Raw genomic sequence first — 24,045 nt, 5'->3', positions numbered from 1 at the left:
AATTCGACGTTACCGGGAGGACGAATACTATTAAGAAAATCGTGTCGAGTTGTAGAACATTTTGTATCGTCTCAAACACGTTTCTCAGTCTTTTAAGTATTATATCAATATCTTGGATCTACTTATTTAAACGAATCCCATGATTCAGGTTTTAAAACAAGATGATACCTCCTTTTATATCGATCCCGCTGTATCTGATTTGGTATTTAAATATCCGTTGAAAACTTAGATCGTAGTCTATATGATTCATACCGTTGAGAAGTTACCGAAATTAAAATAAAAATTACCTTGTTTGATATTTCGGTATTCAGTGGGTCAATTAAATGTCCCTGTTCGGCGTCTAGAAACTGACTCGTAATTTATAAGTTGGAGCACACGACAGTGGAGTTACTTTAATTGCCATGTTATTGCTATTGGCAGTGAAACGTTTCGTTACGGCCAAAAATTTACACGATACATCGAGTCTGTGGAATTTATCAGTTGAAATTATTTCAACTTTTGTATAGAGTTATAGCCAAGCCAGCGTTGTCTTTGCCCAAGAATAACGCGGATAATATATGAGAACAATTGCTTCTTAAATGGAGGAAGAATTAAGTAAGAAATAATGGGATAATGGAATAAGTACTACAACTACACAGTTTCTAAATTGCCTAGAATGGCAAGTCCAAACGTTTCACTTTCGTACATTATTTTCTTTTCTTTCGCTCAGGGAATCGAGACGGCAGCTAATTTCTTCGTAATTTTTGCCATGATACAGCTTCCCTCTAACTTTTTGTTTCTCGAGATACTATACTGTCTTAACGTGTGTCAGACTTGAAACTACTCGATGATGTTTCACTTTATCGTTGCTTCTATTAATATCAAGGTATTTCTTATGTTTGTTTGCGAATCGAATCGGAATTCTCAAACACGAATTTGCTAAAAGTTAGAACAAGAGTAACAGATAATCGGACTCATCCCCTTAACTGTAACAAATGGTAAAATTAATTTAGATCCCTCGAAAATACATAAACGTCGTCAGTCTGGTTATATCAGTCCTTACATACTTAGACTAAATAAATTATATCGCTGTACAACGTTCATACTTAACACGCACAACTTGGATTGCTCGCGACAAGTTAATAAATCAGAGTCAAAGACATCGGATTACCAGCGTGTTGAAAGCAAATTTAACAAATTCCAGTTCCTTCCGAATATCGCTACACAGCCATCAACCTTGTCTCCATCTAATTTCGTACGAGTCGTGTACGTACCGATTATACGTAGAGCGAGACACGCGTCTCGCCGAGACATCGTTTGCGATACGTCCCGTTTCTGAAATCACAGGGTCCCGCGTGATCGATGCCTTTCTCGTGCTCGAATAAGCGGCGACGTGTAATCACTTAATCCAACGGTGCAATGGAAACGCGGCGGAATCGTCGTGATCGCGAAGGACCAAGATGGAAGAACGGCGAACGAACGAAGGAGAGAGAAGAAAAGGAAGAAGAGAATGGTTACTCGCACGAGGCAAAGGGACTATCGCAGCGAGAGGACGTTCTGCTTTATCAGTGCAAATGGGATGCCAGCGTGTTTCCATTAATTCAAATCGCGGAGTAAAATCACGGCGCGGAATGTCCATTAAAGTCAAGCGGGGAGAAGTCGTTAGCCTGTTCGTGGCGACGTAAAGTGTCGGGCGTTACACCGTCGGTGTCGCGTTTTAACGCGGAAACTCGAGAAAAATGCGTCAGCCAGGCCGAGGTGAGAGAAAGAGAGAGCTGTTTTTCTTCGTAATAACATCTTTTAACGATCAGCACCGGTCGGTAGATTCTCCGCTGCGAATCGAGTACCCGCGACGACCAACTGGGAACGCGTTGGAGGAAGATACGCGAAAACGCCAGTCAGCTTTATCTTAACTCTCGCGTTAGGCTTGTCCCGTGTCGCGCGACCTCTTCGTGCTTCGTCCAATCTTCGACGAACGGTTTAATTAGCCTGTAAACCGCGAAATATGAGCGAGATCATTTTCCAGATTCGACGAGCAGTCGATGAATTAATCTAGGTTCGTTCACGCTACAAAGTATCATAGTGATGGGAACGATCAATTTTTCATAGAATTTTTATAGATTCGCAATGATAGCCATTCAGGGATTGGAATATTTTTTTCATAGAAATTTTATAGACCATTTTTTGTAAACTTTTTCGATCATAGAGTTTTAAGGATTCGAATATTTTGTAAAATACGTATGATGGAATCAAGGTGATTTCCTCTGATGATAGCTCTTAAGGGTTGAGAAAAATTTGAAGTAGATTATTCCATAAAAAAATTACCATATTTTCACACTTCAATCTATAATGAATAACAGAAATACGACTTGATCGACTTCTTTGATCATCCGCGTTCCAGAACATAGCGCGCCATGAAAGAAAAACGAGTTCATCGGAGTGGAGAGGGAAAAAAATGTACGAAAGCTACGACTGGCAATGATCACGCAGCATCTTATGGCTATGACTACGACTAGAAAAAGATCACGGCGAGTTAGAAGAAGAACGAGAAAACAGGTGGGACGTTACGCAGGTACTTTGGCGAGGGTTTTTTCTCGCCACGCGAACACGAAATCGTTTAATTCGAACAGGTCGCGCGGCGCGTTCGAGAGGAGACGAACAGGCCCGTGAAATGGACGTTCCGGTTTATCCGCGCGTATAGCGCGCGCTTCGTGCGGCTTGTTTCCATTAATTCGCATTGCGCGACGAACTCGTGCTATGGGAATGCCCCGTTCGAGTCGTTAGGCGGAGAATGGCAAAACGAACCGGGCTAATTCACGACCTTGTCGTTGGATGCGCCTGCAGCGAAATATCGATTATGAACCAACTCGAAAAAGACGATAAATTAGGCTCAATTACGCTTATTAACCCTCGTTTAGATTAGTCAAGTTACTTCGATTCAAGTCGCCCGAATTATTTGATCATACTTTACGTTCATGATACGTTTATAACTACAATTAACATTCATATAGACATAAATTCTTCTTTCGACAACATTTTAGGCGTCTATTTTACATTAAGTATTCTGTCGAATTTAGGATGCTTGAACAAACGATTGCAGGCGAAGTAACTTCAATTTAAATCTGCGTTCATAGGAATTATTTGACAGTGGAATAGGTGCAATCGACTATCGGACATTGATATCTTTTCTTCCATCTTCAAAGATCATAGCAGATTTTCGTCGAAAGAGCGTGGAATGCGTTTTAACGACGAATTTTTATTTTTACATTCCTCTTAAAACTACTCTTATTATCATCGTACGTCACAACCTTGACTCCGTTTCAATTATAAAATATTTTTTCGAGCTTAATTCTTTCATTATAATAATCGAGACTAAAAGGGTGCAATGGAAATGAATTAACTGGACTGGACTCGTGCTCGATTCATCGATGCACAAATGAACCATAATATCGTATCAGTAACGATGCTGTGACCCCTATGAAATCGATCTTGCCATTTCAACGTTGGCCGCTTGTCGTTTCTCGAGTTATAAGCTTTAAAGAAGATTATAACGCGTTGAAGTTACTCGTTCGTACGATTTAGGACAATCGCGATAATTCGCGATTATTCGCGGAGAGATTTATGATGACAAAGCGGGATGAACTTAGAGAGCAAAGTTCAGTCAAGTAGGCCATGAATTTCACTTATGCATGGAAAAACTAGACCCGACTATGGTGGAATGCGATCGAAAGCGTTGAATTTCTTTGGATAATTCGAAATACAAAAGTAGCCACGTAACTATAGGTCGAATCTAATTAAAGAACGTATGCATACGAAGAAGAAATATGCGACGTCTGGCGAAATGTGCGAAGAGTGATAAATGAATTCGTCCAAAAACATTGGTGACAGAAAGGAATGTCGCGAGGAAAAGTTGAAGTTGTTTTATGAGACTCGGTTTTTGCAGGCGGTGGCATTAAGGAGATTTCAAGGTTATTAAACTTTTTACAATGAAAAACGACTTTTAATATGCACGACTGCAGTTTACATTCGAATGGGTTTAATGACTACGGTCGTTTAAAGTCAATCGAGGCCACGATGAAAGATAAAGCGATGGTGTCATTTTAATTACCATCATTTTTTATACTTTAATGCCGGTTTATTAGAATTCCGAGCATAGAAATCCGTAGTTTTTAATCGCGATTCTAAAGAGAAAAAGAAAATAATAAGCCTCTGATTAACATTCTCGCGAAGCAGATTGGCGTGGAATTATCTTCTTAGTCTTTATGCATTGCGACATTCCTAGAACCCGGTGTTATTCGTAACAATCATTTTTCATACAGCGTTCAATGAAGATTCATGCGACGCATAAATATAGAGATTAAATTCGGAATATTAAAGCACCGAGATAGATATTAATTTTGTTAGCTACGACTGTTAGAACAAATATGTCAAAGTCGAGAAAACTCAGTGAATCGTAGAAATTGTGAAAATAGTCGTCGATGCAGCTGAATACTTGTAGTTTATATCGCGTCATCCACTGTCGTTATTTCTGAATGATTATTTCGAGAGAAACGAAATCAAATGGAAGATTCAACATTTAGCACAAAAAATTCATTTCGTTCTTCGTAAAATCAAAATAAAAAGGATTTATACGACTGACGAAATTAGCAACCACTGTTTAAATTAATCGCAGTAATATAACCATACAATTATAATTAGAAATTAAACAATTCGAAGATAAAGAACTTCTCAAACGAAGAAACAGTTGCGCAAAGTTTGACGATGAGTAATTCCGATTTTATTGTAACATATTAGCTTTAAAAAAAAATCAACCTTATTACGCGATGATCATAAACAACAACATCTTGCGCAACCTGATAATTAATTTTCATCCTGACAAGAAATAAACGAATGTCTGACCATTTCAGGTATCTGCGCACGCATATATCTAACAATCCATCGTAATCTTTTAATCAATTTACATTCCAACAAAACTAAGCAGGTATCTGACCACTGTAGGTCATATCTACTTAAGCAGATACGTTCGGTATTATCGTAGAAACCAAATGGATACAAGTTATAAATTATAACACATCCCAGAACATAATACTCGACAGGATTACATTTCAACAACCCTTAGAAATTCTTCAGGTAATCAACGCTGGCAAGAATCCCGTAAAACGCGCGACGATAATTACAGTTAATCCAGCGGGAATAATTCGCGCAAGATGGCGGCGGCGTTGAATTGAATCGGCCGCGAGCGGAAATATTCATTTTCCGCTGGCGAAATCATTTATCGTGACCGGTGCACGGCCGCTGGACGCGGAAGAAATTTACCGCAAAGGAAACAGATGCGTGCCCTCGTGCGCTAGCTTCTTTCCTTTTGATATTTCTTCTTCTCCTCGTGTTCGCGTTCGAGCGAGCTTCTGCGATCGCGCTCATGCGTGAATACGGAATCGCTTCATTTAAGACGCGTTGCCGTGTATCGCGGCGGCTTCGAGAGGCAAGAAGGCGAAAGAAAGAGAGAGAATGTAAAAACCAACGGTTAAGGACATTTCTATCCGTTGCCGCACGCTGCTTGAACAAGCATGTACCTCCTATGGGTTAATTGAAAAGAATTATTGCAGCTTAAAGTTTAATGATCGGTCTCCTTTGCCAGTTGATAGCGATAACCCTTTCCTTCTTTCGTGTTCTTCTCCCTCGTTTTCCTTTTCTTTTCTTACTTTCTTCCTTTTTCTTTCTTTCTTTTTTCTTTTTTTTTTTTTTTTATTTTCTTTTCAATTCCAAGTCGAAGAACTTGAAAAGTACACGGTGAGTGTACTTGTACTAATGAAGTTTATCGAGACAGGTTCTTCGTAATCAATCGATCGTGACAGGTTAAGATGTAGACGTAATTTTCCAAATTAAGTTTGACAGCTTGATGCATGTGCATATGGCTGTTTTTTCGCCGTGGAAACAGGTTGGAGAAGCAATCGTTCAGAAATTGTTGTATGATTTCGTTCTGAGAGCGGAATAATAGAAATTGTATATGTATGATTTTTTGGGTGGCAAGATGTTAGAAGTTAATTTGAGGAATATGTCTTGTGTGCGCAGATGAGTCTCGTTCTTGTACGTGAGATATTAAGCCTTGTTTCAGGCCTATATAGATATGCTTTTCTCGACAGATATTTCGTATCGTATATGTAGCTGATATTTATTATTAACTTTTAATTTACAAAGCAAATCACGATATTACAAATATACTTTATTAAAAGTATTGCCTGCTTCTTTCAAGAAGACAAAGGCATAAAAATTGTAACTATAATATTTCAATACTTAAATACATATTTTCCTACTCGTTATTTTACTTTCTATTATCCATTTTGTTCTCTCGCTTGTACTTCGGCGCAACCATTTTACAAAACATTACTAACTACAAACGAAACGAATAAAGGCTCCCATCGATCTTCGTCAAAATTAATATCAGCACATTCTATTCTAGAACCAAGGTAATCAGAGGCACGTACACCAGAGTGTGTAATTTCGTGCAACAGCTGAAACTTCCTACGAAAAATGTAGCTGACACTTTACACAGCGTACCAAATAAATTAAGAATCTAATTTGTCAGATCCCGTTTCAGAGCCGTTTGATATCGAATCATGGGAATAAATCGTACAAATTATATCGACGAATCAAAATACTTTCACAATACGTACTCGTTAAGCAATAACATCTAAAACAGCAATTACAGAACTTCAAATAGCCGATTTACATCATTCCAAGAATCTCGTCAAGTATATCCAGATTTTTGTCGATACTTATCGAGCCAATTTGTACTTCGGTAAGTGGAATAACTAGTTTCACGCGTGCACCTCCCAATATACCAACCCCTGCAAACGAAATCATTCACTGTCTAAAATCCTTTCAGCTCCAAAACTTATCTCGTTTTACATTACCAAGCTCATCACACCGCATCAATTCTACATCATCATCGATCACGACCTACTACAACATTTGACTAAAAAGATCATTAAGAATAATACTTCAACCCCTGTAACTCCATTTCCAAGGAAGAAAAAAGTAACCTAAAGAAAACTGATCAACCTAAATCCTCGCAAAAAGAGTAAATGCGCGCTAAGATTGCAAGACTAAGTCTACACGTATAATCGAACGTACATATACAGATTCTTATGAGCAGGCTGCTAATTTTTATGCAATCTCATATTTTTATTAACACGGCTGAAGGAATCGTTGAATCGATGAAACGTTATGGCAGGTAATTCGCTTCGAATATTTTCTCTATTTTTGCATTGTATATACGTGTTGTATATTTTTGCGATACTAAGTTTTCCATAAATGCATCAAAATCCACGGTATACTTACGAGTGTACGCATTTCGATGATCGAAACGTCCATTCGTCGGAACGACAGTTCGTCAGAGGACGCGTGCACGGCGGTTACAGCCCACCGCAAACCTTCACCGATCTACGGTAAACCTCCTGTCCAAAGGTTCTCCGGTAAATTCGCGCGGAAGTCGCCTCTCGATAAAGACGTGCAAATATTGCGCGCGTTGTTCACGCGTGGCGAAAGATTACCGATGGCACGCGCGCGACCAAGCATCGCGAATTTAAGATTCCGGCGGATGCCAGCTGGAAAACGGGTCCACGATGCTCCGAATGGACAGAGCGAAAGAAAACAGTCGAGCCAACCGACGATCGTGACTATTAAACAGAAAAAAGTGAGGAAGATCTGCGTAAACGCGGAATGGTCGGGGACGAAACGCTGCGCGAGGTGCTTTCGTTGGGAAAGGATAGAGAGATACGAAGGTAAGGAAGGCGCGTTCCGCTTTATCAGCGCGCGCCGCATGCCGCGGCGTGTTTCCATTAATTCGCGTCGCGGGGCAAACTCGTGCCGTTGGAATGCCCGTGCTGAGGCCGAGGAGAGAAGTCGTTAGGCCTGCGTGCCGTTCGGCCGGGCAACCGGTTTTCCCATCGGTGATTCGTCGTTAATTCGCCGATGGAGAGTAAGTAATCGCACGCGTACCAACGACCACCTCGAGTGTGTTACACGGTTACCTTCGCGCCGCGCCTACCTCGGGGTTGTTCCGATTTTCCTCGGCGATAAGCGCCACCACTTCGACGCGGGACGCGAGAAATTCCTTTGACCCTTTTTCGGACTCTCCGGGAATCGCCGCGTTCCTCCTGGCGCGATTCCAACGCGTGCGCGAGGCTTAACCGCTGTCATACGTCGCGCTCTTTTTTTTTCTTTCGTACGACCTTCCGATTACACTTTATGATTTGTACAATCGTTATTTATCCATTGAAATGCGGGATCTATAATCGTATACGTGCATATACATGTGTAATTTGAAAGATTGGAAAAATTAAAAAGTCAAGATATATACGTCACTGAATTCTGAAAAGGTTTTTTCATTTTTTGATGAGTCTTGAACACCGTGTGGTAATAGTTAATCGACAGGAAGATTCAGATTCAAACCCCAATTTGCAGTTTCAATCGAATCAAGTTTAATCGTGACTTAATTATACGGAGTTTTATTTCCATGGAAAGATCAAACCTTGCTTCGACAAACTTCAACACATTCCTAGTTTTTCAAGTATCTGCTAGTACGGAGATTTTTGTTACTTCTTTAAAAGAGACAATGATCGAGAACTCAGGTATATATATCGTGTTAATAATCTTTTAATATTAGCGATTCCACTCACCAGATAAGTTCGCCAGCATAGAAGTAGTGGTTCCTTCTGCAACAAAGGCACAAACTAAATATGAAGTGACCATATAATAATGTAATTGCTGGAAGTAACATAAGATTCACACTAACATAAAAATATCATGCTTACGGAATTACCATATCCGATCTATAGAAATACGTATTTACTGACGCAGCATCGGTTGGTTAATGAATGTTGTGATGCGATTTTGCTTCTCCCACGCGTAATCGACGCAGAGTAATTACAATTTAATAATACCTACACCTTATTCAATGTTTAGAATTTGCAACACGATGTTATGCAACTTTATTACGTACGCGTTAAACTGGTTTAAATTAAACTGTAGGAAGAGAATTACGCGAATCTCGCTTTAGGGACGTATTGGATAGTTTTCATCGAATAAGGGATGAGATAAGCAGAATGGAGCTTCGATGAAAATTATGAAGCTCGCGAACTTGGAATTTTGATTAATAAAAATGGAGAAAAAGTTCAGCGTAACTCGACAAATAAATTAGTCTTGAACCATTGGATTAAAACAAGACTCAAAATAACTGGAAGTAAAATACATTACTAAAAGATTCACGACGCCATTCTACAAAGAGTGTCTAGTATCGTTTGAGCGGCGTGAAACTGGCACCGCGCACTTCATATTTTCTTTTCTTTCCCTCTCTGAAATTTTACAACGCTTCGCTGGTCTTAAATACACGTTGACACGTTGTCGTTCGAAAAGGTGGACTCGCTTATCTGGAAAAACGAGCAACTGCCGAGAAAAATTGTTAAATATGCCAAGAGACACTCGCGTGGCGTGCACGCACGCGCGATGCCGTATTATTATATTTTATTTCGCGCCGCGCGGAAACCCCAGAATAATTTGCACGAATGAGCCGTAATTATTTAAGGGTTTGCATATGTAAAAAGGGTTGCGGCGACTAACTAACAGCTATAGTTATTTTAGCCACACACGTTATACACCAACCTCTATCGATTCGCCTTCGCCTTCGCGAGACGAGCTCGTTTGCCTCTTCCGGGAACCACTGTTCGCAGACTAATAAACCTTTCGCCGATAATTATCGTTGGCACCGCGTGACTTTCCCTTTGACGAAACCGTTTGCTTCGAGAATAACTTCGATTCGTTGTCGTGCACTTGGTTACAATTTATTTAACTTCAGAACTTATGGAAGGAAGTCATTATCTCTTGAGAATTGCATGTTAAAATCGTGTACTTTATTAATGAAATCAACGAGTTTACAAAAAATCCAGTGGATCAGTTTGGCTTCTGAGAGGCTTTCATGTGTTCTTTCTCTTCTGCTAAAGATTTGTTACATGTATTTGTAAGAACGAGGACACACAAATTGAAATTGACTTGTCTGTATGAATTTTTATTTCTAACTCGAAGAAAAGGTTCAGATACGTTATCCCATATTTTCAAGCTCTGATATATGCTGTTTCAAGCTATTATGTGAGACCTTCATCGTACAGAACGAAAGTAACTTTCTGCGTGTCTCTCGTAAGCTATGAAGCTGAACGACCACCTGATGTGTAGGCGTCGAAACCAAGTGTGCAATAAACCTGAATCAAGAAAAATCGAACACTTTTTTCTCCTACTCTTTCGGTCTGGACAGCTTCTTAACTGCACCAATGCGTTGCGATTAATTTGAAATCAATCTTGTTATTCGGTTTTAATCTCGCGTATCAGTCGTACATCGATATTATACATTGAACATCTCGTGTAATTAGATTACGCTTGAAACGTTACATAAATTATTTTGTAGTCAGCAGTTATAACCCATAGAATATCGAGACAAAAAACATATCATTATTTAAAAGTATCTACTTGTAGATGCATATTAATTTTCGTACGATATAATTTAATCATTTGTAAAATTCCTGAAACCAATCTGACCGAAATCGTTGTGTCTGTATTAACTTTTAATTCTACGCTCACGGAATTTGTCTGGTTAATATATCAACATATTCGTTGTCGCCAAGAAAAAAGTATCATTAGCATGAGTGTGAGAGTATCGAAATTATCATCGATTCCTAACCTGTAACTCTGCTGCAACCCACGAATTTTCATTTCTAGCTCTCGTTTCAATAAACACAAAGACTTTTAACGTTTGAGAGAAAATCTTTTATCGCAAAGTTAGAATGAAAATTATTAAAATTATTAGAATTGGTACGAAAAATCACACGTAGCAATAACATTTTTCCAATACTTTCTTCAAGGTAAAGGGACTTTCCAACAAGAGGAAATACAATTTTCACAGTGGAAAATGACAACGCAATAAGGTTAAGAAGATTCTTAAAACGACACCTCGAAACCTTGATATAACGTTTCCCCGTGTTTTCTGCGGGACTTGGAAGGTTAAACGCCGGCGACGACACCGATTTAGAGGACGCTTTATAGCTCAGGGTGGTAGCGCCGCGTGGCACACGGACAAGACCGCGCGCTACGACAGAAGCGCGACGACGCCGGCGTCGAAGGTGGTGGCTCGAGTGGCTCGGGGGGTGATTATGAGCGAGTAAGTGCCGCCGTCCAGTTTTTACTCCCCGCCGGACGCCCTTCACCCCTATCGTGGCAACTATCCCCGCCACTTTTGCCATGGCTCAACTAAACCCCAACGGATCAATACGCTAAAACATTGCCATATCGGGACGACGCCGTATAAAATCTCAAAGAAATAACAGTGGTTTTCGTGTTTTCCTTCGGTCACCCTGTCACACCCCTTTCTTGGTTTACGTTAACGAATTTTCGTCAGCGTTCCATCAGATACTGGGCTTTCTATGGATTTCCTGGGTAATTTGGAAGCTTTGTTTTCATTCGTTGGCAAATTTACGCGGGAAACAGTTTGTCGAGCGATGGAGACGAGTAGGAGGCTATATTGTGGCTGTTCGACTGTTTTCCTCGACGTTGAGGTGGTTGGTTCGAGGGTTAGTAGGATGAATCATTGTTGCGATGGCTTCTGACGATAATTTGTTTATCTGTGATTTGTCGATTGAAGTTTGTCGAATTGGTTTCGATTACGTATGAACTGAAAGAAACTATGGCAATACCGGAACAAATTCAATTTACTTAGGTTAATCCAAGTTAGAACACGAACCTAGAAATCCGATGTAAAATAAGTAGAAAAATTTCCAACAATTAAAATCAATCCAATCATCTAAATTACTTCTCAACCAACTACTTACCACGTATTCATTCCATTTCCAACTTCCTATCTAATCGATCGACGACCGACTTTATCTCCAAACTCCAACTACCCTACGTCTCAATGACGCCATCGATAAATCTAATTAGACACAGCACATACGAGTGTACGTATGTAAGTACATCATTCTGGCAAACAGACGACCGAGTAGAAATCTTTGCTAGACGTTAGAACTCGATATCCGAATCATTCGCGTACCAAAGTGATTAAAATTTCAGGAATATTAGTGTCAAAACACTTGCTCCATGTCTATGTTATATAATTTCATTAATTTTCCCAATTTTTGCTTCCTGGAGCTAATCGATTTAACAAATAAGTGGCTCGTCTATATGTAAGGTGGGTCGGTTAGTAGAAAGCAGTCGATTTTCAGGGCAGAAGAACGTAACGTCGGTAGCTGGTCCTCGAAGGGCACGAAAGACGGATGAACGGACGTCCGTGGCCTACCGCAACCCACGTAAGACACTGATTCGCCTCGTCCCTTCCTCGTGAAGGCGCGCGAGCGAGCGCACGCACATGAACGCACGTTCAGGCGATTCACGTGCACCTCGATGACGACGTAACGTTGCCTCGACGCGGATGGTCGATATATCGATTGTCGTCGACGAACTACCGACTGGTCGACGACCACAAGAACCAGTGGGGAAGCGAACAGGAACGAGGCTGATGGCCGTGTGTGTCTGGCTTGTGGTCACTTGTTGCCTTCCACCCCCGGGGGCTGGCCTTGTCCCTCTGTGTTTGGGGAACGCTTGTCGCCGCTCCAACGACAAACCATCCATGCCAACAGAGAGAATGAGAGATGTTTCTATCCTGTCGGACGGCAGGATCAGCCTCGAGGAATTCGAGGCTGCTGGAGATTCTGGTGTCTGTTTTCTTTTCTTTCGCCGAGCGCATCGCTTGACGGAGGTCAGTAAGCGATGGCCTCGTCCGTTTATTCGAACCCGTGTATCGGTCAGCGAATTAGTGGCCGTGATCAAACCTGACGAGATTAGTCAGACTTTTTGAAAGGTGTAAAGCTTGGTGAGCGTGTGTTTTGGTTTGTTGGATCGATGGGGTGAATTCTAGAATGTGATGTTGGGTCGATAGTTAGGTGATTTCGGGAAATCCAGCATTGGGAATCGTAAAGGAGTGTCATAATATTTCTCCGGGATGAAATAAATTTGGAAATGTTAGCCGAAATTTCTGAAAAATTTACTCGTCAGTGTTTCAAAGAACTGTCAATTACATTTCATTTCGTGATCTAATATTTGGATTTGATTATAAGAATTAAATTTCAATATCGATACGATCGAGCTCTTTCCTAATGAAACCACGCTTTTGTGATATAGAAAGAGAAATCGACGTCTGAAATCGCGCTAATTTTATCAACAATCAATTAAACTCGAGACATAAATAGCGTGCGAACCCCATTCTCTTTATCGGATGAATACACGTTCGCACTCTGATAAATTGACATTGGAACGGAAATAAAGTTTCATCGGCGACCGAGCAAAGGCCGTTCTAATGGTTCTGTGTTTCCGAAGTCAATTCATTTACAGGGCATAAACTTCTTGCCGTCAGATAAACGCGCGTTATAAAAATTACGCTGCGTTTATCTTATCGCGCGTGTACAACGTTCTGCTTCGCTACCTTTCAAATGGCGCGAGGAATAAAAATAGTTCACCGGGGCGCCCCGTACGATGGAAAAACACGAAACCGCGCCATCGTCGATTTCGATTCACCGCGGGGTGTCGATTATTCGATAATTTCGCACATTCTCCGTCTCTTTCGACGACAAACCCGCTAATCAACCCATCGACGGCCATGCCATTTCCTTCGTCTTAAGAACAAGCTTTTTCGAGATTATGCTTATCGTTCGGAATGTGAGATACGTTCCTAGACAGTCGATAATGGCGCCCTTAGCGTTTACCTGGCACCACCTCTTTTGGAAAAACGTTCCATGGCAAACACAGATGCGTTCGATCCGACGAAATTTCTTTCTTATCTCGTTTGGTGGAATTAGAAGCAGGAAAGGAAACCGTGGAGGAACCGCAAGGTCTGTTTCGAGAACATCTAATAAAGGTTGCCGGAAACGATCTCGCGCCATGACGCACATCATCGTTCCATGTCGGGTTTTTGTTGAAATTCGCCGTCAACTTCCTGGAATTCTCGATGTCTTCCAATAAAATTCAACAATGATAATTGTCCCGGCCGATAATTATTCACGGTGGGCCGTCATAATGCGCGCACAGACATTTTTACGACCGTAATTAGCGCTTTCGCGTGTTATCTCCCATCTCACAGCACTTGCAGCTCTCTGTCCACACGTGTCTCACTGTCTCTCTCTCTAATTATCGCCTACAATTGTCTTTTTATTACATTGTTGTCCATTCCGTGAACGCTTGATGGTTGAACTCTATGCGTGTTCCGTGTCCGCTTTTGTCACACCGAGTTCTTTGATATTTGGTTTCGGTCTGAACATGGATTCGTGCGTTTTATGTTTCACGGGCTGTACGTAGGAAAACCATGCGATTATCAAAAATCTTTGGACTTGTACCTTGTTATAGAATAAATCGGGACGAAGTATTTAAGTATTCTTGTTACCTAAATTTACTCCGTCGTACTTTACTTTAATTTTTTTTCTTTGAAGATGGAACACGACTTTTGTCAAATATTAGACACAAAATGAAACTTTGCTCTATTCGCGTTAAGGATTGCTCTGAAGTAACGGACTGAAATGTTCATGAAATTTGACAGGATAACTCGCAACGTACTGATACCATTCTCGAAAGTCACAAATGCGCGATCTAATCATCGAGAGGGTATGAAATCTACGAATAATTTCGGTTATAGAAAATCGCGAATTCGATTTTCTTCGAGTCTTACACATACGTAATCGTTATTACGCGACAGTAGGTAGAGGCCGACAGGCAAACAGCTAACAACGTCCGAGTTCGTGGCACGTACGTGGGAAACACGGCCACTCTGCTCTCTGGCAGGGATTATATAATATTCAATTTTAGCATGCGTGCGACCCGTCTTAATCCAGCCATTACGTCTAATTGGTCGAGATTAGCTAATATCCTTGTAGTGATTAGGCCGTGTCTGTAGCCACGGCTCGTTTAGATTGAAGCCAATTCCCCCGAGCGTGTAGCGCATGCATTGCTGCTTCACGTCGCTGCGAAGGATCGATAGGCTGATCAAACATTATTACCCGGAGAAACCTCGAACCGTTCTTTTCACGCGTGCACACAGGGGATCGCGTGTTGCGTGCATGCCAGATCAGTTCGTTCGACTCGACGTTACGCCTACTCTAAAAAGAATTCGAGCTCGTCGATTCGAGAAAAACGGCTGCTACAGATCCTTTCGCTGGATGGTTAACTGGCATCCATTCGACACAGTGTCTGTGATCATTCGTTAGAAGAAATTGATTCAAACTGATTTCATGTGTCGGATATTATACGAGAGGTGTTATAAAGGTAACTGTGTCGTTTGGATCGTATTACCGTTGTAAGGTTCGAAAAAAAGAAGAAAGCAGATGATCTTTTATCGTAGTAATTGCTGACTGCGAACTAACAATATTTTACAAATTATAGCAAAGATTAATTATTAGCGAAGATTTAAAGAAAAATGTTACTTTTAAATGTATACTCGTATGCAAAATATATCGTCATATTGCTGCGGTTGATTAAAATTTCAATTGGCATTCTTTGGAGATCTTCCCCTATGAATCGTGATTCGAATCAGCTAGGATTGGTTACGATACACAGGGTGTTCCACGTAATGAGATTAAAGGATAAATCAGGAATTACAGCTGGCGATTCAGACTTAGAAAATGTAATATCGATTAATTTAATATTTGTACGAACCGACCAATTAACAACGAATCGTCACAAATCCTGTTGTAGATTTTGTCTGAAGCATCGCGAACGTTACCTCGTGGCCTCTTACTGGGGAACTTGCAAACCTATAATTTAATAACCAGCTGCTACGTTTCCATATAGCCGGCACGCAGTTAGACACGAGTAAACAGGCTAGAACGCTCCTTTTAGAAACCTCTCAGCCAAGAAAGCGAACCTTTCGAGGATACTCGAAAAACTACGGACGCTTCTTTGCGTCGTTTTAGAGATCTTGGCTGTATTTTACACAAAGTCGAGTTCCAACTAACGAGGTCTCATCAGAGCTTCGTTTCAGATCTTTTATCAAAAATTCTACAAAAGTAAATTAGTAACGCAGTTCCTGGAAATTTTATAAACTACGCAAGATAAATGTCGTTTCTACTTCGAAGCTAATTTATTCGTATCAAAATTCATATTTTAAATAATATTCCGAAGCACTAGATAATTCTACAATTTTCCCCATTGAGAAGAAAAACCTATCGCTGGAAGGAAAGACAAACATGGTTTATTGAGAGAAGATAACATCTTCAAACATTCTGCTCATTATCATGTAAATATCGATAATAGCGCGGCTTGATCGCTCTTGTAATTTTCTTCCACAGCTAAAAAAAAAAATCTTGGAACGTATCTCGATCGAGATACTAAAATCTCGAATAGATTTCAATTCATTTGCTTAAAATGATTTTTTCTCGTTTCCCCATAAAAAAACCTAATATCTGCTTCGTTCGTTCCAATAATTCCCGCCTCTCTACACGTTTTCAACAATACAAAAAGAAAAATTACAGAGTAAAGAAAGAAAACGAGAGTCCTGCCGCCTATCCATTACCCGTTATCAGGCTTAACGCGAGCTTATCAACGTAAACTCCGTGTTCCTCGCCTTCTACATACTGGTCAGCCGGCCACGTCATATCTTACACGCCGGTTGAAGGAAAAGGAAGATCTCTTCCCTCCGCTTTGCCGGCTAATGTTACAAATCTGGCCCGCGAAAGGGCGGGGATGTCGGCTGTCTTGTCTGTGCTACCAACTGGCCTGTAAAGAACCTATCTCCCTCTGCCGGCTCACGATCCTCCAGGTTCTTGTCTTTATAGTTTTATATTTTCCTCGCTAAAACCTCCCGTCCACCGTCTCTCTCCACTCCTCTCTAACCGTTCTATCCTTCTTCCATACTCTCTCCTTCTCTCGCCTTTGATCTTCGTTCAAACTCACGGTCCAGGTAGACGAGAGAAGAAACGCGTGCACGCGTGCACTTCTGATGGTTCTCGCGCGAAGTCTGCATTACTACGACCAACCGTTTGCACACTGCGACCAGGTGTGTAAACAAGGCTTGTCACTTTCGCCATGACAAGACCGCCGGGTGACCGTCGCCGTCTTCGTCGGATCTGACGCGCATCTCTCGCGGTTTCGGCCTGTCTACCAAGAGAAAGATCGCGCCACGCCGATTGCCCGGCTTTTCGAGGCGTGAAGCACCCACGGCTTGCCAGATCACCGCCGGCTGATAGCCGGTGAAGAAATAATTAGAGGCGTGGATGCTCGACGAACGCTCCCCGAGGCACCAACGACGAGTTTGCTCGCGATAGCCAGGTTTTATCGGTCACCAGTACACCGGACGATTCCTCCTCCGGGGAAACAGTCGATAAGAGATAGTCGTCCGAGGGAAATATTTTATTTGACGAAGAGTCGAAACCGCGATGCTTTGAGGATCAGCTTGTTTAACGAAGTTCGAAAAACGTGTTTCACGACAGAGTTTGGGGCACGATAGGTTCGCGATAGGTGGAACGATTAATTTCGAGGTTTATGATGGGGGATTTATGGGTCGCTGTAGGTACTTGGTTCTGCCTGGCAGGAATGTTGGTTTTGAGAATGGAAGGTTTAGGATGTATAACTGTCGCGCGCTATGGTAGGAGCTTCTTTAAGCTGCGATAAATGTGGCATTCTTTCCCGTGCTGATTTACGATATTAAGGCGGGTATTACGTGGAAACGCATGACGTTTATGCGCGCTGTTCAAGTTTTCGGGTTTGTTATTGACAAGCTTTCTAGCTTTTTGTCAAAGTTAGAGAATCAGGAAGAGAATACGATAATTACGTTTACATTTTTGTTTTCTGATTTCAATCTCATCTTATGACGAAAGAAAGGTATTATATTTCAATATCACATAGTTAACAGCTTTCAAGTTGACGAAATTTTGTAAAAATTAGAGATCCAATTATCGAGGGAAGCATCGTTCTAGTGTTCTCGATATTTTAATATCGTAACAAGCAACATTTTTAAAATTACGAAGGGGATGAAACAACGCGTGTTCAACTTCAAAATCAAATAAGAAGATAATTTTAGTAACACGTCCAACGACGTAGTGAATTAAAAAATTGCCATACAAAGAAAGAAAGCATAATTTCTCGTATACTTACTCCGTAGTCTTCGCGTTACGTTCACGTAACAATAAATAGCACATAACACAAACTGCTTCCTCCTTTCTTACATTTCTCGACGTTTAAACAATTCCGATAAGATGTAGCGAAGAAAATGATGTTTTCGAAACTTTCCCTCCAGAACTATTCTAGAAATAAAAAAGAGACGAGAGACCAAAAAGAAAAAAGGAAAGAGAAACAGAAACTATAAGACGTAGCCTTCTCACCGAACCCTCGAAATAATCTGGACAAATAATCCTCGCAATCCAGGCGCGACTGTGACCTGCCGGAGTCACGCTCGCTCTCCTAAGGACGACCGTTGGAGACACACAAAAGGGAATCGTTCCGTTCTTTGAATGGACTTTTCCAGGTATTCAAGGCCGGAAGATTCCAGAGTGTGTGGAGAGGCCTCCGCGTGAAAAAGCTTGCCAGACGGAGAAAGAAAGACACGAAGCTGAAAGAGGGCGCGAATGGAAAGATCAACGCTGGAAGAGACGCGCGGTTCGCAACGAAATCAGACTGTGCGTCGAGTGTTTCAATGTGAGATGATCTCGTGCAGCGATGAGACAGATTTACTAGGCCGACGAAAAGTCACAGCCTGTCGACCTAGATGACACCGGTCATCCTGGGCTTCGAATGCATTTCCATACATTAACCCTCTACTTAGATAGCGTCCCTAGCCAGAAACTATTCCCTTCGTGGTCCATAGCTTCTTTCTTTGTCTCTTTCTATCGTTTAATAATTCTCATTTTGTTTCATTGCCTTTTTTTTTTGCGATTTAATTTCATATTTTTCTTCGAGTTGCTTCGAACATTTTCTTTCAGCAATTGTTACGGAAGATATAGAATGATGATATTGAGATCCAAAACCGAGTAAGAAGTTATTACCATATCATTTAGATTAAAATTCTCTTGTATACAAAACTTTATGAATGCAATTAAAGCAATCGAAATTTTTGCACGTTACGTGCATTCTGTACTAGTATTCATAGCGTACCAACTTTAAACCTTTCCTCGTTCGCTATTATACATCGGATAAGCTAAGTATACACAAAGCAAATAATGTGATGGCATCCACGGGGTGATTCCACCCAGCGAGCACAGATTTCGAGCGTATCTTCGGGGATTCCAGTAGGCTGACTGGAATTTATCGGACCATAAGGCACTTTTATAATATCTCCGACCAGTGGTTTCTCCTTTTCTCCATTCTATAGATTTTACGTGTATGCGTAGCGTTAAACCGGCACCTAAATTTCATATCGTCTATAGTGGATCTTTTCTTTCTATTATTTCGTGGCAGGTGTTCCTTCGCAGGTGTGTGCGTTCCTACGAGATGTACTTTTGATTTTACGGGGGAAAATAGTATATTTATTGTAACAGAAAGGTAGTAGTGATTCTATCTGAAGAAGCAATATGGATTCGATGTTCTATTAGAATTGTACATTTTGATAATTTAATTTATTATTGGTGGAATCGTGTGAAATAGAGACAAGCGTTATTTTTGCTATTTCACAAGCTATTTTATATGCATATTATTTGATTCATTGATTTTATTAGGGAATATTACATATTAAATGGTAATATTAAATTAAATTATATAATTATAAAACGAATATCTAAGTAACGAAGCGAATGATATTGACTTCCCTGAACCAGATAATTTGATTTTATTGAAAATCGACAGTGTGTCATCTTGTATTTCTTTAAAAGATACTTTTATATATAAAAACGTAATGAAGCGCTTATAAATCAAAGTGTATAATAATTCAAATAATGTCAATTAAAAAATTGTTAACGCGATAATACAGCAAAACACAATGTAACCCCGTTGCGATGAAAATGTAGTATTTATCTAAATTACAACAGATATAAAATTTCGAAGGTATCATAGAGCATATTTTACCGTCATTATGAGTTAAAACTGTTAAAACACACATATTCAAATGTTTATTAAAACCATCGCACGAACAAAAAGCTACATGTCCAAGCCTCCAGCCATACATCAATTTCTACCCCGAATTTTTCAAACGGAACATCGTTGGACTTCTTCAAATTCCTTCAAACTTATCAATCATCCGTCTTGGAGGATTCGGCTTCGACGGACACCGGTTCTGTCAGGATTTTAACGCATCATTAATAAAATCGAAGCGCGATATCGGTTAGCATTTAAGTGCGTGACGCGAACGCTGTGGAAGTGTCAAGTATCGGAGCAAAAGTTCAAACTCATCGGAGAGGAAAGGTGGAAGGGAGTTTTCTGGGAATTATGACGAGTATATGCTGACTAGTTCCCGCCGGGTGGTATCCCCGGGCCTCATGCTCATTCGGTAATTAATTACACCCGCCGTCGAAGCTCGTTCGTCGATCTTCATCCGAGATATCGACTGGATTCACCGTATACGATTCGTAACCGATTCACTGACGCGAGCTTTTCTTCGCTGGCAGCTCCGCCGCACACAAACACGCTTGCATACACGCGTTCGCCACCACGGTGAGTCACGCCGCGAGATTAATAAGATTGTGTGTACATTGTACGTTCCCCGTTTGACGAACAGTCCTCCTTTTTTTCTGTCAATTTCTCGCCTGTAGGCCTTCGTATTTTCTTTTTTCACGAGGAGATTTTGAAGCGCGAAACGAAATGAAGATATTTAAGGAAAGAGTTAAGTCATCTTTGTGACCGTTGAAAGTTGTACGAGGTTTCAGGAAGTTCTTACAGTGGTATTGTCACGTACGTACGTTTAATGTGTTAGTGAATAATTTATTAAAGGAAACTTGAGTTTAAATACATACCACTACAGATATTTGTACTATACTATATTATAATAATCAGCTTTAAGGAGGTTCAGTAGGAAAAATAAATTTTGAAACAGATCCTACGCGTCTCTTAGCCTACAAAACTATTTTCTTTCAAAATTCAGACAATCATGAAACACCTGTGATCGGTAGCAGCGTCGCACAGCTTGATTAGTCTTCGCACCGTTCATTAACCTTAATAAGATCTCCCCTATTCACCAAACATCACATATCTCCGTTTGTTCCTACACGTTTATCAGAGCGAAAGCCACGTTCAAAAATCGACGCGAGCAAACATTCCGTCATTCTTATCGTCCTTTCGCAGATTAACGAATACTCCGGCTCTCTATTCATTTTCACGCCACCTCTCTCTGTCGTTCATCACCATGTACTCAATAAGCGAACGCGTCTCATATACATGTGCGTCTACGTGCGCTCGAATTGCGATAATCAAACCGAAATATCACGATCGGACGAAAGAAGCGTGAGTTTTATTTGTTCGATGATTTCTTTGTGTGTAGAAATGAATTTGATGGCATTTTAATTCAGGTACGTCAAGTTTCGTCTTTAAATTAAACTTTAAAAGACAGTCCGACACTGGGATAACAGAACAGGGCAATATAACGGTTAGCAAAGGAAAGAGATGACTTTTGCATTGGAAAAATCACCTTATTAATTACTATAAGGCAATTATTAAACGTAGTAGCTCGATTAAAATGACAATAGGATTAAGATAAACGAATATCCATCGAAGATAGTAAAATATGTATGAATATTTTACAACAAAGCTTCGAATCCCTCTGCATCGGAAAATGGTCTAACTTACGTTTTTCACGTATCCTCGAGAAAGGTCCGAGTGCAAGGGGTTAAAACACCAAAAGGTACCGCCAACTTGGAGCGATGCATGAACGTTTTTCGCGAAATGGGCCGGCGTTCGAGGGAAACGATAACCGGCTGGTCAATTAGAGGTTGGTCCGACGTTCCTAAATATCGTTAAATCGCTTTTACATGCGTACGTCCGAGTACATAAGCCCCTTAATTTCAGTGTAACCGGCCGCGACGCGACGCGATACGGACGCGACGTGGTGCAGTGAGGGACGAAAGGTGCGGTCGCCCTAAGGGCAGCACCGTAGCTACATGTGTATTCATATTAGCGCTTAACCGGGCGCAACAGAGGCCTCGTCGTATGTCCAATGTAAAGGCCTCGTGTATATAGCGCGCAACGCCGGAATATTATTCAGCGTTAGCGTAACCCTTGTCACGGATTTAATAATTTATGGTAATACGGAATCAAAAAGAGCGGGGAACGTAAGCCACTCGATGCCGTGCTGATTCCTACACGATGTAATTATAGTGTTTACCGGTGCGCCGGCCACTACGTCCGCCACGTTATTAGACGCTTGGACGCTTTACTCATAGACAGTGCTTCCTTTTTATTTTCTCTCCTTCCCCTCGCGCTCTTTTTGTTTCATCGTTGTTGATTCTTCTGCGTTGTTTTTCTTTCGATCGTTACGGCATAGTCGAAGCAAAATTAATGAGAAGCTCCTATGAAAAGTTGATGGAGGTTGCCGCCGAGCGAAGGGAAAATAGCTCGTGTTTTCGACGTGGAATTAGAGTAACCACTTTTCGATAAAACGAGTTCTTGTCATTGTGTCGGTTCTTTTGTAATTAACGTAATGGAAAAATTGGAGATTTGAAATATGTATATAGCGCGATTGTAAGGGTCCGTTTGTTAGACGCTTCGTTAACGAGGCATGTCTTTTAGCATAGGAAGTAAGAAAGTTAATCGACGATTTAATGATACTCTTATGTTAAATGAAATATAAATGTAACATTGTTAGAGAAGATACATCGCTTCGAAATAAAAGGGGGTGTTTCATTTTCACGTACTTTGCGACGTTTTAATGGTAAACGTTACTACCATTGTGAGTCAAGATTTACTAAAATATTCGTACGAGTGTACTTTACGACAAATTTCGCTGTATAAATTTTCTATGCACGTGTAATCTCTTATATTTTCTTCTTTGACGTATAACGCAATTTAAAAAGAGCGAAGCAACCCTTTTGTTTAACGTTGCGCTCTTCGATTTTTTCAAACGTCCGAATGTTTTGATTTATATTCCACGTCTCACCCACGGTTGCAGCCGCGTGATGTTGACTCGTTGACCGGTTTATGCCATTATACCATGCTTCCTCTGATCTCTCTCTCTCTCTCTCGTACTCTCTCATTCACAGCACTCCCCTCCCTCTCTTTCATCGCGTTCAACGTTTATTCTTAATAACGCTCGATCGATTACGACGCGTTTCCAGACATTATCATTTTACGTCGTCACGTATCGTACAAAGTTGCTACCACATAGTTTAATATTATATTACTAGAGAGAATTCTTCCGTTTCTCGTTACACGGAACACAAGCTTCTCGATTATTTGAAATTTCTCATGCGGTTCCCCATTATTGGCGAATATTTTTAGCTTCGCGATCTTTGAATTGATTCGTGAGATTAATAATAACAGACTCGTTAAATTATAAGCTAGGTAGTTGCTACGTGTCAGAATACAGTTATTTTCAAAATAAAAGTATTGAAATATTGTATATAATTTGTGCTTGTCAATGAATTACTTTATCATTGAAAGTGTATGGAATATAACAATTATGATAATAGTTTAACTAGTTAAAATATACAAAGTATTGAAACAAACTAGAAATGGTAGAAATATGAAACAATAATCATGGCATCTGATATATCTTGTATCAACTATATAATATTTATCGCATATAGACCCCATTATTACACAAAACACTGTTAAACTTTTCTTTTCTGTTTAAAACGCTGTTCACTTCTCTAATAAATTTGTTTTGTCCAAAATTTTACGAATCATCCTGTATTCTAGAATCGAGTTAGCGCGCTTCTCATTGATCATAAAATCAGTGCTGCGAAAAAGGATTCTTGCTAAAAAATGATATCTGCAACGATGGAAAAGAACGAGGAGTATAACATGACGTATGAAAATTCGAGAAGTGGCTAGTTGAAAGGGGTTGCGAGAGGGTGAGCGAAAAAGGAGCGAGAAAATCGGGGAGAGACTTTATATACACGAGTC

The 24,045-nt window shown here is 40.6% G+C and overlaps 1 protein-coding gene across 10 annotated transcripts in view; it reads right to left on the bottom strand.

Moving 5' to 3' along the window:
* Zfh2 (Zn finger homeodomain 2) overlaps positions 1–24,045 on the bottom strand; it is a 399,771-nt gene that overhangs the window by 246,173 nt on the left and 129,553 nt on the right. For all 10 annotated transcript variants that reach the window (XM_072017175.1, XM_072017174.1, XM_072017182.1 and 7 more), the window contains one exon: positions 8,661–8,696. The gene's annotated coding sequence lies outside the window, so the exon portion shown is untranslated. The remainder of the gene's footprint in view (positions 1–8,660; positions 8,697–24,045) is intronic.

This window comes from Bombus fervidus, chromosome 14, assembly GCF_041682495.2.
Source record: "Bombus fervidus isolate BK054 chromosome 14, iyBomFerv1, whole genome shotgun sequence".
Classification (NCBI taxonomy): domain Eukaryota; kingdom Metazoa; phylum Arthropoda; class Insecta; order Hymenoptera; family Apidae; genus Bombus; species Bombus fervidus.
The sequence above is the reverse complement of the archived record's forward strand: the minus strand, read 5'-3'. Positions and strand labels throughout refer to the sequence as shown.